The sequence below is a fragment of the Hylobates moloch genome, unplaced genomic scaffold, assembly GCF_009828535.3.
Source record: "Hylobates moloch isolate HMO894 unplaced genomic scaffold, HMol_V3 SCAFFOLD_19, whole genome shotgun sequence".
Lineage (NCBI taxonomy): Eukaryota > Metazoa > Chordata > Mammalia > Primates > Hylobatidae > Hylobates > Hylobates moloch.
In genome coordinates, this window is record NW_026652294.1 from 39,662,842 (window position 1) to 39,676,773 (window position 13,932).

At 43.6% G+C, this 13,932-nt stretch overlaps 1 long non-coding RNA gene across 1 annotated transcript; it reads left to right on the plus strand.

Annotated features, from left to right (window-relative positions):
* The first annotated feature begins 5,184 nt into the window (after positions 1 to 5,184).
* Positions 5,185 to 11,280, plus strand: LOC131381974 (uncharacterized). Its single transcript, XR_009211088.1, has 3 exons — positions 5,185 to 5,241; positions 5,422 to 5,473; positions 11,231 to 11,280. It is a non-coding gene; the product is annotated as an uncharacterized LOC131381974 (long non-coding RNA).
* Positions 11,281 to 13,932: the final 2,652 nt, after the last annotated feature.

The window sequence follows — 13,932 nt, forward strand, 5'->3', positions numbered from 1 at the left end:
TTCTCTGAATACTTTAGCCAAAATTTTTTTGAATTCAATAGTAAATATCGGCTCAATTCGTGATCCCAAATCTGCCTCAAGTACATTTGCAGGTCATCTCTCCCCTCTCATGGATAATCCTGAAAACCGGATTAAACCAAGTTCCTTGAACATAACCCACGCTTTCTTGTTACTTAGATTTTGATCACAATACTTTCTCTGCCAGGGCCTCTCTGATGTCTCCATCTATTGAAATTCTATCCATTCTTGGAGGCTTATCCACCAAAAAGTCCTCCTCCACCAGGAAGTCTTTCTCTACCTCTACTCCCAACACACCTGCAGCCCAACCAAATGTGATCCTGTTCTTTTGACTTCTAAAACAGTATGTTTTAGTGTTGGTGGAAAACAATCACTGAGCCCTTTTGTTTTGTTTTTAATTGACCCATAATAATTATATAAATTTATGGGATACAGTTTGATGATTCCATGCATGTATACATTGTGTAATGATCAAATCATGGTATTTAGCATATTCATCATCTCAAACATGTATCATTTCTCTGTGATGAGAACATTCAGAATCCTCTCTACTTATTTTGAAATATATACTATTTAATATGATATCATTTACCATAGTCATCCTTCTGTGCTACAGAACTTACTCCTCCTATAGAACTGCAATTTTGTACTTGTTGACCAATCTTTCTCCATCATCCCCTCTCCTCTAACTTCCCTAGTCTCTGGTAACCACTATTCCACTCTGTACTTCGATAAGATCAGCTTTTTTCAGATTCCACAAATAAATGAGATTTACAGTATTGTCTTACTGTGCTTGCCTTATTTCATTTAATACCCAGTGACCACTTTGAGAATCTCATGGGAACTATGGACGCTCACTCTCCTTCCCATTTGCACATGTGTTTGCACGTGCAATGTTATAGTTGATTTTGGAGGGAAGGCTCATGAACCCAGGTTAAATTCCTGACTCGTTCCCTTTCATATAACACTTACAATCTTTCTGGCGTTCACGTTATTTGTAAATAAGATGTTTTCTTCTAGATGATGAAGAAGATGAGGATGATGATGATGATGCTTATTATTTTTTGAGACAGAGTCCCACTCTGTTGCCCAGGCTGGAGTGCAGTGGTGCGATCTCGGCTCACTGTAACCTCCACCTCCCAGGTTCAAGCGATTCTCCTGCCTCAGCCTCCCGAGTAGCTGGGATTACAGGCATGCGCCACCATGCCCAGCTAATTTTTGCATTTTCAGTAGAGACAGGGTTTCACCATGTTGGTCAGGCTGATCTCGAACTCCTGACCTCAGGTAATCCGCCCACCTCAGCCTCCCAAAGTGCTGGAATTACAGGCGGGAGCCACTGCCTGGCCTTCTTCTGGATTATCTTAAAGTGAAAAGCATACTTTGCTAAAGTTTGTATCCCCCATAGCACCTCACATAATGTTACATCCATTTTAAGTTCTCAAAAAATGTTTGTTTCACAGTCAAATTCGACTGATTGGGTGATTGATTCATGTTAATAATTGTGTAATCAACCACCTGCTTTTTAAAACCTGCTCCTGGCTCATATTAGCTTTTCCAGTTTGTTTCTTTATATCTTTTCTTATCTTTTGAGATGGAGTCTCAATTAAAAACAAAACAAAAGGGCTCAGTGATTGTTTTCCACCAACACTAAAACATACTGTTTTTGAGATTAAAAGAACAGGATCACTTTTGGTTGGGCTGCAGGTGTGATGGGAGTCGAGGTAAATAAAGACTTCCTGGTGGAGGAGGACTTTTTGGTGGATAAAGCATCCAAGAATGGACAGAATTTCAACAGGTGGAGACATCAGAGAGGCCCTGGGCAGAGAAAGTATCGTGATCAAAATCTAAGTAATGGGAAAGCATGGGGTATGTTCAAGGAATTCGGCTTGATCCAGTTTTCAGGATTATCCATTAGAGGGACGAGATGAGGCTGCAAATGTACTTGAGGCAGATTTGGGATCACGAATTGAGCCGATATTTACTATTGAATTCAAAAAGATTTTGGCTAAAGTGTTCAGAGAAGCTTCAGGGAGGAGGTGAACTTTGAGCTCAGTTTTGTTGTTGCTGTTGTTGTTTTGGTGATGGGTCTCTGTCACCCAGGCTGCAGTGCAGTGGCACATTCTCAGCTCACTGCAACCTCCACCTCCTGGGTTCAAGTGATTCTCCTGCCTCAGGCTCCCAGGTAGCTGAGACTACAGGAGCATGCCATGGCACATGGCTAATTTTTTGGTATTTTTAGTAGAGATGGGGTTTCACCATGTTGGCCAGACTGGTCTCAAACTCCTGACTTCAGGTGACCCACTTGCCTCTGCCTCCCAAAGTACTGGGATTACAGATGTGAGCCACTGTGCCTGGCCATACATCTTTTCTTCTAGGGAGCAGAATCAAGGGGCCGTTTTCAGATTTGTGCAGCTGCTGAAAATCTTAGGGTAATTGTGAGGCATCAGTGGCAGAGGCTGGAACACCATACTGGACTTTGCATTAGGCTAGTCTAAGCCCTTGATATCCTCAGCACCCCAAGTTTCTTGACCCAATTGTGCAGCAAACATTAGACCTGCCAGGGCAAATGGCATCTTATAGGCACCTTGGGATGACTACGGGCTCTCTCGGCAATTTTCTACTTCAGGGCAGATCTGGTGTCTTGGCAGAGCATGTGGTCGCTTCCATCACTGGTCTCGGGGGTGTTGCAAGGCCCCATCAGCCCAGAAACCCTTCCCCATGGGTTTACTGTGGCACTGCCCATCTATCTGCCGCAAACCTCCCATCATCCAAGTGACTGTTTTGGCTTGAATCATAACAATGAGAGTTACCATGTGGTATCTGTCACTTGGGAGTGTGTGATGGTTAATACTGGGTGTCAACTTGATTGGACTGAAGGATGCAATATTGATCCTGGGTGTGTCTGTGAGGGTGTTGCCAAAGGAGATTAACATTTGAGTCAGTGGGCTGGGGAAGGCAGACCCACCCTTACTCGGGTGGGTGCCATCTAATCAGTCACCGGTAAATATAAAGCAGGGAGAAAAACGTGAGACAGCGAGACGGGCCTAGCCTCCCAGCCTACATCTTTCTCCCATGCTGGATGCTTCCTGCCCTCGAACATGGGACTACAAGTTCTTCAGTTTTGAGACTCGGGCTGACTCTCCTTGCTCCTTAGCTTGCAGATGGCCTATTGTGGGACCTTGTGATCGTGTAAGTGAATACTTAATAAACTAACAGGATGTATGTTAGTTCTGTCCCTCTAAGAGAGCCCTGTTCTGTTCCGATAGTTCTGTCCCTCTAGAACTGTTAGTTCTGTCCTCCTAAGAGAACCCTGACTAACACAGAGTGAGGGGATAGATTTGCTAGTCAAGTTAGCTAATTTCCTTGTTGGAAGGAGCCTGGCCACAGGTGTTTGGGAAGCCATCCTTAGGGGCTGTTGGGTGCACTGTGCTGAGAAGCCTTCTCTTTGGTTCTGGCCCAGCCTCACCTTTTGGGTGTGAGAAACACCACTGGGGAGCTCAAGAAAACGCCCTCATTTCCGTACATTTTATGCCCCCCATTTTTTTTTCTTTTTTTTTGAGACAGAGTCTCGCTCTGTCACCCAGGCTGGAGTGCAGTGGCACGATCTCGGCTCACTGCAAGCTCCGCCTTCCAGGTTCACATCATTCTCCTGCCTCAGCCTCCCAAGTAGCTGGGACTACAGGCATCCGCCAGCATGCGTGGCTATTTTTTTTTTTTTTTTTTTTTGTATTTTTAGTGGAGACGGGGTTTCACCGTGTTAGCCAGGATGGTCTCTATCTCCTGACCTCGTGATTCACCCGCCTCAGCCTCCCAAAGTGCTGGGATTACAGGCGTGAGCCACTGTGCCCAGCCGCCCCAAATTTTATAGTTAGTTGTGCAGTTTTGGGCACATCAGGACATAGTGGTTCCTCCTCTGTCCTTAAATGTGCTCATGAAATGAGATTTTCCAATTTCCTTCCATTTAACACATTGACAGTTGTGAGCCCACTAATAATAGCACTATTTTCCATCCCTGGTATATGAAAGTTGGCTGCAGGTTGGAGACACAGAGGCTCTGCCTAGGAACCCAGCCTTCCCAAAAGGACAGCAGAGCTGGAGTATGCCCTTCAGATGAGCCTGTGGAATCACAGAATCCAGACCTCTACAGATGGAAGAGGCCAAAGATGCCACCTAGACATCATTTCATGGGTGAGGTACCAAGCTGGAGACTTGCACCAGATGACACAGCAAGTCAAGGCAGAGCTCGGACTCAGCCCTAAGCCACGTGCCCGCTCCCCATCCACAGCTCTCTCTGTGTCCTCATTGCCAGTCGTGGCAATTTTATGGTGCACCTACCATGCGGGAAGCACTGTTTCACACGCTGGAAAAATAATACAGAGCATTCCAGTAAAGATCGCTAGAATTCAGAAGATGCTGGTGTGTTTCAGTGGGGGCTTGGGGAGTGATGGGAAAGAACTTGGGGGCATGGGGCTTATGTTCAGTTCAGACAGAGTGTGGAGAGGAGGACATTGTCAGGATGATGGGGGAGCCAGACGCAGAAGACTTTGCGAGATTAAACAGAAGGCTGCCCACTCTTCCCCCGAAGTGTCTATTTACAAATCACAGAGACCTACTGTTAGCTTCTCTTCCCCACAATGCCTGACAGCCTATAAAAATGCCAAAAACTTGGCTGGGCGCGGTGGCTCACGCCTGTAATTCCAGCACTTTGGGAGGCTGAGGCAGGCAGATCACCTGCAGTCCGGAGTTCGAGACCAGCCTGACCAACATGGAGAAACCCTGTCTCTACCAAAAATACAAAATTAGCTGGGCCTGGTGGTGTGGCTGTAATCCCAGCTACTCGGGAGGCTGAGGCAGAAGAATCCCTTGAATCTGGGAGGCAGAGGTTGTGGTGAGCCAAGATTGTGCCATTACACTCCAGCCTGGGCAAAAAGAGCAAAACTCTATCTCAAAAAACAAAAACAAAAACAAAAAAAAGGCTGAAAACTTTTTCCATGTTTCCAACCAGAAGGCCAGAGGCTCTTGGCTGATGTCATAAAGCAAGATAGTATCCAGATAGTGTCTACCGAAGTGGTTAAACAAAGACGCTTTGGAGACAGGCAGCCCGAATTCACATTTCAGCTCGTGACATTGAGCAAGCTACTTAAACTCTCTGGGTCTCTAGCGTCACGATGTACGTGAAGGAATCTCTGTACGTACAGTGGTTAGCACGGTGCCTGGCCACAGGTAATGCTTACAGTAAGTGGTAGTTGTTAACATTTTTGGTGCTTGCCTCTTCTGTCTCCCTAGACCTGGCTCTGGGGTCAACAGGAAGTTAGAGACAGATGAGTTCTCCCAGGACATACCTGGATCAAGACCTATTAAAAGTTTCTTTATCTCTCTTCATTGTCACATCTTTCATTTCAGGGAAAATTTGGAGGAGCTAAATTGGGAATGGAAAAGTTGCATCTGACAAAAGGTATGTGCAAACACATGTTTGCAAATGAGGTCAAGATTTCAAAATACCCCGTCTCTGACAGATGAGTCAAGCCCCACGCAGTGGTCTTACTATTTCCCACGTATGATGGCACATTCTCTCAGCGACCGATAGCATCGTCTGCCAGGAGTTATATTGGAGGGAGTTACTCATTGGAAAATGTGGCTGCATTGCCCAGATTGAGATCGCAAGTTGGACTTCCAGGGATTTCACCCAAAATAAGCGAATTCCTCAGTTATAATTGTCCAAGAGACACAGCCAAAGAATCTGTGTGCCAGACCAGCACTGGCTCCTGCTAGGGCAAGTGAGGGTGCAGGCAGGGAAGGGTTGTGGCTCTCAGCAGGGGCGTGAGGGACACTAGGCTTGTCTGACCCTCAAGCTTTTTCTACCAAGGACTGTCGCCAACTGGTCAGTCTTTCATGCTTTGACTTAGTTGTTTGCTCACTCCCTCAGCAACTATTTTTTGATCACCTAATAATAATAGCTTACACTTGTGTAGCATTATTATGTGCCAGGCAGGCACTAAGCACCTTATATGTGTTAGCCCATGTCATCCTTCCAACAGCCCTATGAGATAGGTATTTGTCTTAGTCAGTTAGGGCTACTACAGTAGAATTCCGGATATTTATTTCTCACAGTTTCTAAGTCTGGAAGTCCAGGATGAGGGTGACAGCTTGGTCAGGTTCTGGTGAAGGACCTCTTCCAGGTTGCAGACTGGCAACTTCTCTGTGTATCCTCACATGGCAGAAAGAGGGCAGGAGAGCTCTCTGGGGTCCCTTTTATAAAGGGACCAATCATTTACCGTCACATTGGAGGATCAGGGTTTCAACATGTGAACTTGGGGTTGGGGGACACATTCTGCCCTTTCTGGTCTTATACGGCAGGGTCAAAAATGTTAGCTCAAACTATAACTGAGATGGGTAGACCAACATGAACGTTTTACTTTGTCTATAACTCATCTGGCTTCTTCCTCAGCCCCCATCCCCTTCATTCACATGTGATCAGGGTGGAATGAGCTAAGTGGCTAATATAATTAGAATCTCTGTCCAGGCCAGGTGCGGTGGCTCACGCCTGTAATCCCAGGACTTTGAGAGTCTGAGGCAGGCAGATTACTTGAGGTCAGGAGTTCGAGACCAGCCTGGCCAACATGGTGAAACCATGTCTCTACAAAAAATATAAAAAATTAGCTGGGTGTGGTGGCACACACCTGTAATCCCAACTACTCAGGAGGCTGAGGCAGGAGAATCACTTGAACCCAGGAGGCGGAGGTTGCAGTGAGCCGAAGTCACGCCATTGCACTCCAGAGCCTGGGCAACGAGAGTGAAACTCCATAAACAAACAAACAAACAAACAAACAAACAAAACAAAAACACTCCATCTCAAAAAAAAAAAAAAAAAAGAATCTGTCTGATCTGACCATTTCTTAGCCCGTTTAGGTAGCGCTCATTCTCCTTAAGATAAATACTCAAGAGAGTCCCTCTTTTTGCTTCCCTTCTGTTTCCCACCCTCAGATAGTGTTGGGGTGCATGGGGAGGGTGTAGGGCTCACTCCACCTGCTGGCAGAGGGAAGCTTTGGAGTCGTTGGTGTAATGTCCTCTGGCCCCTAGGGCTGTGTCCTGCATCCTCTCATTTGATATCTTAGCATGCGTCATTCTCCTCCTCCTATGCCTACCCAATAAGACCATACTCCTCCACCCAGCTTCATGACTGTCCCCGCCAGGGGTGGCATCCTTACCTTCCAACCTTCTCTCCTATGTTTCCAATTTGTTCCTCAAAATCCAGCTTAGATCCACTTCCACCTTCATAAGATCTTCCAGGCACCGTAGCCTGAAAACTCCCTTTTTCTGAACTTCTGGGTTATAACAACTAATTTTGTTCACAAATTATGTTCTCATCTGAGACCTCTCCTTTCTTATTGTTTCATGAAGTTATGTATCTCTCTTGTTGTGTAACATTTAAAGTTTGTTTGAGAGCATGGGTGATGCCTTATATTTAACATTTAACATTTAAAGTTTGAGAGCATGGGTGATGCCTTATGTTTGAGAGCATGGGTGATGCCAGTTTGAGAGCATGGGTGATGCCTTATGTTTGAGAGCATGGGTGATGCCTTATATTTTGTTGAATTCCCTAAATCGAATCTGGAGTCTAGCACAGAGAAAGAACCAGGTGTTCACAGACAAAGAGTTCATATTCTTGTTTATGAGAAGCTCCTAAAAATAGAGGAGACGAAAACAACCCAGTAATACCCCAGGAAAATGGGCTAGATGTATTAATAGATAATTCACGGAAAAAGAAATGAAAATGGTCCTAATCTCACACACACACACACACACACACACACACACAAGCTCAACCTCACTCATAATTAGAATAATGAAACATTAAAATGACACATATACTATTTCTAACCTATCAGATTGGTGAAACCTCACAAGTTTTACAACATATTCTTGGCAAGGCGAGAGAACAGCAGACACATTCGACATTCCTGGGGAGCTATATGTTGTTATGTAATAATCAACTGCATTTGCATTAGGGGAAAGGATTAGATAATGTCGTTTATCTTTTTTTTTTTTTTTTTTTTTAGATGGAGTCTTGCTCTGTCGCCCAGGCTGGAGTGAAGTGGTGCGATCTCAGCTCATTGCAACCTCCGCCTCCCAAGTTCAAGTGATTCTCCTGCCTCAGCCTCCCAAGTAGCTGAGACTACAGGCGTGCACCACCACAGCCAGCTAATTTTTGTATTTTTAGTAGAGATGGGGTTTCCCTGGGGCCTGAATGGTGTTCGTTATGAAAGAGGATGTTTGGGGCCTGCATCTCACTGAGCCAGTGCTGAATGCTGGTAACCTAGAGTCCAAGGCACCTGTGAACTTTCTAATAAGAGTCTCGTTTGTGTTTGTGATATGTGGGGCCTTCTAAGCAGGGACTTAGGGTAGAAGCCCCGTTTGTCAGGTTCCAGGGGAAGTTCTGTTCTGGAGTCATCTCCAACGAAAAGAGCAAGATGGGAAAAAGTGTGTATAGAATTTAAGAAAGGAGATGTGTGTATATACAGTCATGCGCCATGTAATGATGACTCAGTAAACAATGGACCACATATACGATGGTGGTCCCCTAAGATTGCATACTGTATTTTTACTGTAGCTTTTCTGTGTTTAGATATACAAATACTAACCATTGTGTTACCGTGGGCTCCAGTATTCAGTACTGTAACATGCTGTAGGGGTTTGTATCCTAGGAGCAGTAGGCTATACCACCTAGCTTAGGTGTATAGTAGGCTCTGCCATCTAGGTTTGTGTCAACACAATGACAAAATTGCTTAGAACATATCCTGTGATTAAGTGACATATGACTATATATATTTATATATGTATATGTTACAAAAGATAAGCCATAATTTTTAAAAAGTTATCTATAGGGAAAGAGAGGGAATAGGATAGAGAGACAAGGATAAAAGCTGAGCTTCTCTCAATATACCTTGTTTTGTAGATAGGACTTTAGAACCACGTAAATATTTTATATAAGAAATGTAAAGTTTTAGAAGAGAGTAATTAAAAATCTAAAGCAAATAAAAAAATGAACATAACTCTTTATCTAATGTGAAGCATAACCATACAGAGAAAAATGATTCCAAGTGACTTGAAAGCATAGAAACTTGAGTGTACATTCCTAGTGGGCTATACCCTAAGGACGAAAAGAACTGTCCAAAAAAAGAAAGAAAGAAAGAAAAAAATGGTGACCTATTTTCAGTAATCATATTGTTGGTGGTAATGTTATTCTGAGACCACTGTGTGCATACGGTGAGATAAAAGAGATAAGTAATTCTGTTATATTGTCAAGAACCAGGATTTTTCAGTGTCAGAGAAAGCAGGCATATATGCAAGACAGATGAAGTTAAGTCAAAATTTGATGGTACTGAATTGAACTGGAAGTTTCAGTATGAACTGGTGATAATATTTTGTCATTAAAAAGAAAGTATTTCTGGCTGGACGCAGTGGCTCATGTCTGTAATCCCAGCACTCGAGGCGGGCAGATCACAAGGTCAGGAGTTCAAAACCAGCCTGACCAACATGGTGAAACCCCATCTCTACTAAAAATACAAAAGTTAGCTGGGTGTGGTGGTGTGTGCCTGTAATCCCAGCTACTCAGGAGGCTGAGGCAGGAGAATCGCTTGAACCCGGGAGGTGGAGGTTGCAGTGAGCCGAGATTGCACCACTGCACTCCAGCCTGGGTGACAGAGCGAGACTCTGTCTCAAAAAAAAAAAAAGTATTTCCTAGCCCTACCCACTGAAAAGGCCTAGAAACAATGAGCAACCTCGTGGCTACTAATTGTGGTCTAGACATATTAATTCCCACCAATGAAACCAAGACTCCTTGGAGAAATGCCTAGGTCCAGTCTGAGGTGGGAAATATACAAAATGAGCTTGGAACATCTTGTCATGACAGAAAGCAAGGAAATAAAATTTCGAAAACTATTATGTTGTGACAAAAGAACTCAGGCACTAACTTGAAGAGGCTCCCACTGGCCACCAAAGGTGGGAGGCACAATGTGAGTATCAATGATAATAAGGACAATGAGCTGAAACATATTAAATATGTTTAAATACATGGGTTTTTAATGACAAAAAGAAACAATCTAACTCATTGGTTAACTTTGAAAAGGGCAAGGGAACGATGTTATCATTTTGAAAACAGGTAAATAGAGGCAAAAAAAAATCCAGCATTTATCTTGCCTTTCTTGTATGACTGTTATCTCAGACGGCCAAATAGTTGAGGAGAGAGAAGTTTCTCTTTACATAAGTATTGCAGCTGAAAAATGACAAAGGAATTATAGAATTGGAACATCATTGTTCTACAACCCCTGAAAATACTGCATTTTAACAAAAATTGTCAATGGACGTTAACGTCACAAGAAGGAAACCAACCTGCTATGTGACTCCTGGTGGAAATACGCAATCCCACCTCTGAGCTATTCTTGCTAAGAAACCTAAGTCGGATTCAGCCTCTGGATCTCACTACCAATTTACCAGCAATGCAGAGGAAAGAGAAACATGTTAAACATCAACATAGGATAGCAATCTCGAAAAATTCAGGCTGTGGAAAATTTTATAGGACAACCTGATTTCTTCAACAATAAACTACAAGGGGGCTGGGCACAGTGGCTCACGCCTGTAATCCCAGCCCTTTGGGAGGCCGAGGCAGGCGGATCATTTGAGGTCAGGAGTTCAAGACCAGCCTGGTCAACCTAGTGAAACCCTGTCTCTACTAAAAATACAAAAAAATTAGCTGGGCGTGGTGGTGCATTTCTGTAATCCCAGCTACTAGGGAGGCTCAGGCAGGAGAATCGCTTGAACCTGGGAGACGGAGGTTGCAGTGCACCGAGATCGCGCCACTGCACTCCAGGATGGACGACAGAGTGAGACTCTGTCTCAAAAAAACTACAAGGAAATTACAATAGTACCTTCTTATCCTCAGTTTTGGTTTCTGAGGTTTCAGTTACCCATGGTCAACCATGGTCCCAAAAAAGGTATATATAGTACAATAAGATATTTGTAAAGAGAGAGACAGAGACCATATTCACATAACTCTCATTACAGTCTATTGTTCTAATTATTTTATTTTATCATTTCTTATTGTTGTTAATCTCTTACTGTGCCTAATTTATAAGTTAAACTATTTTAGAGGTATGTATGTATAGGAAAAAAACATGGCAGATATAGGGGTTAATATCATCTGTGTTATCAGGCATCCACTGGAGGTCTTGAAACTTATCCCCAGCAGAGAAGAGGGGGGCCACTGTAAAAGGAAAGGAGAAGGAGAAATGGAAGAGAGACCTATAGATCAAGATCAAGCACAAGGGATGAAATACTCATCAGCAAACATAATGTATGAACCTTTTTTGGCACTTGATTCAAACCAACCATATATTGGGAAAATTTGAATATTGGTTTAATATATGATATCAAGAAATTGATTATTGTTAACTTTTCAGGTGTGATAATGATATGGTGGTTATTTATTATTATTTTTTAAGACAAGGTCTCACTCTGTTACCCAGGCTGGAGTGCAGTGGCATGATCTTGGCTCACTGTGACCTACGCCTCCTAGGCTCAAGTGATCCTCCCACCTCAGCCTCCCAAGCAGTGGGGACTACAGTCACGTGCCACCATGCCCGGCCAATTTTTGTATTTTTTGCAGAAATGGGGTTTCGCCATGTTGCCCAGGTTAGTCTCGAACTCCTGGGCTCAAGTGATCCATGCCTGACCTTGTGGTTATTTTTTTAAGTCCTTTTCTAGAGATACATACAGAAATATTTAAGATAATATGATGTCTGGGATTTATTCAAAATTATCTGGAAGGGGTAGAATTATTGTTGAAACAAGATTGCTCATGAATTAAAAATTGGTGAAACTGTGGATTTACATGATTCCACATGCTTTTCCAGCCCAAGGAAGGCCAGAAATCTATGAGGTTTTTAAAGTGTCTGTCTTTCTCTTTGTAATCTCATAGGCGCTGCCTGTGGTTGGAAGTAAAATCCTGGATTTCCTCAATGGCTTGGAGTTGGAGGGCTGTTTCTGTGGTTGTGATTTCAACCCAAGTGCTAGTAGAATTGAGCACTTAGTTTCCTGGTTATGTTATCAAACCTAAATTCGGATTGGCCTCCCTAGGTCCCTATATTTGACAATGGCCACACTGTGCTGCCAGGAACAGACACTGGAAATGTCAGTTGCCTCCTTTCACTCTCCAATCTACTAGCATACGAACTCCATGGGGCCAGGGGTTTTTATCTGTTTTGTTCACTGCTGTGTCTTCAGTGTCTATAACATTGCCTGACATCGTAAATGCTCAATAAATCTTTCATGACTGAATGACTCCAAGCAGTTGCCAAGTCCTGTGACTTTTCCCTTATAATTCACCTTCTACCTGTTATCCTCTGTCCATTCCCATTATTACCTGTGGTGAAAGAAAGACAGTCACAAATTTTTGACAATGCTCCCATTGAAAAGTGACTGTGTGTCCCAATCCCCTTGAATCTGGGTGGGCTCTGTAACTAGTTGAACCAATACATATGATAGAAATGATGCTGTGTCACTCTACAGGCCCAGGACTTAAGAGATCAGCAATTTCCACTTCCTCTCTCAAACCCTCACTCTTAGAGCTCTAGACAGCTAGAAAGACCCTGGAACTACATGGAGAAAGAGAAGAAATCAACTGAGGTCAGCCTTCCAGCCATTTCTTTCAAGAAGCCAGGCATGTGAGGGAAGCTATCTTGGGCCTTCCAGCCTACCAGCTGAATACCACTGAGTGACTCCAGATAATGCTATATGGAACAGAAGAATCACCCAGCTGAGCCCTACCCAAATTCCTGATCCACACAGTTGTGAGATATAATAAAACTGTTGTTGGCGGGGCACAGTGGCTCAAGCCTCTAACCCCAGCACTTAGGCAGGCTGAGGCAGACTGATTGCTTGAGGCCAGGAGTTTGAGACCAGCCTGTACAAAATAGAGAGACCCCATCTCTACAAGAAGTAAAATGTTAGCTGGCTGTGGTGGTGCACACCTGTAATCTAGCTACTTGAGAGGCTGAGGTGGGGGATTGCTTGAGTCCAGGAGTTCAAGGTTACAGTGAGCTATGATCAGGCAATGCACTCCAACCTGCACGATAGAGCAAGATCCTGTCTCTAAAATAAAAAAAAAAAGTTTCCATTTTGAGTCCTTAAGTTTTGGGGGTGATATGTTAATACAGCAATAAATAACCAGAACATTACCCTACCCTGGACCTTATAACTTCTTGCCTGGAAAACTGATCCCTACATTCAGTCTCCTATCCTTCTAACTACCCTCTGCACGGCATAGGTTAGTTTCCATGAAGGAGTTACTGCTTAAAAAAAAAAAAGTTATCATCAACAGAATACAGCCCAATCTCTTTAGCTCGGCCTTATGGATCTCTGAACGCAACTTTCCAAGCTCTCCTATCCTTCTCTCACATGACTTGTGCTTGAGCTAGGTCCAGATTTTGGCTTATCCATTTGACCCCCCATGGTTTTGTTTTTGTTCATGCTTTCCCTCTTCCTGGAATCCACTTCACTCATTCATGTACATCCAAATTCTACTTGCTTTCCAAAGATGTCCACGAATGTCAATCCCCACAGGTAGAAATAATCTCTTTCTCCTGAATTTCCACAGCATTTTACCAAGGCCTTTCATAAAACATACCCTTTCCTTCCTTTTTAACATTATAATTTGGAAACATGTCTTTATCATTCCTCAGAGACCGTGAAATTCTTGAAGGTAAGATTCACATCTTATTTACTTATTTTAAACTCATTATTGAAACTAGTGGCCAGGCACGGTGTCTCACACCTGTAATCCCAGCACTTTGGGAGGCCAAGGTAGGTGGACCGCAAGGTCAGGAGATCGAGACCATCCTGGCCAACATGGTGAAA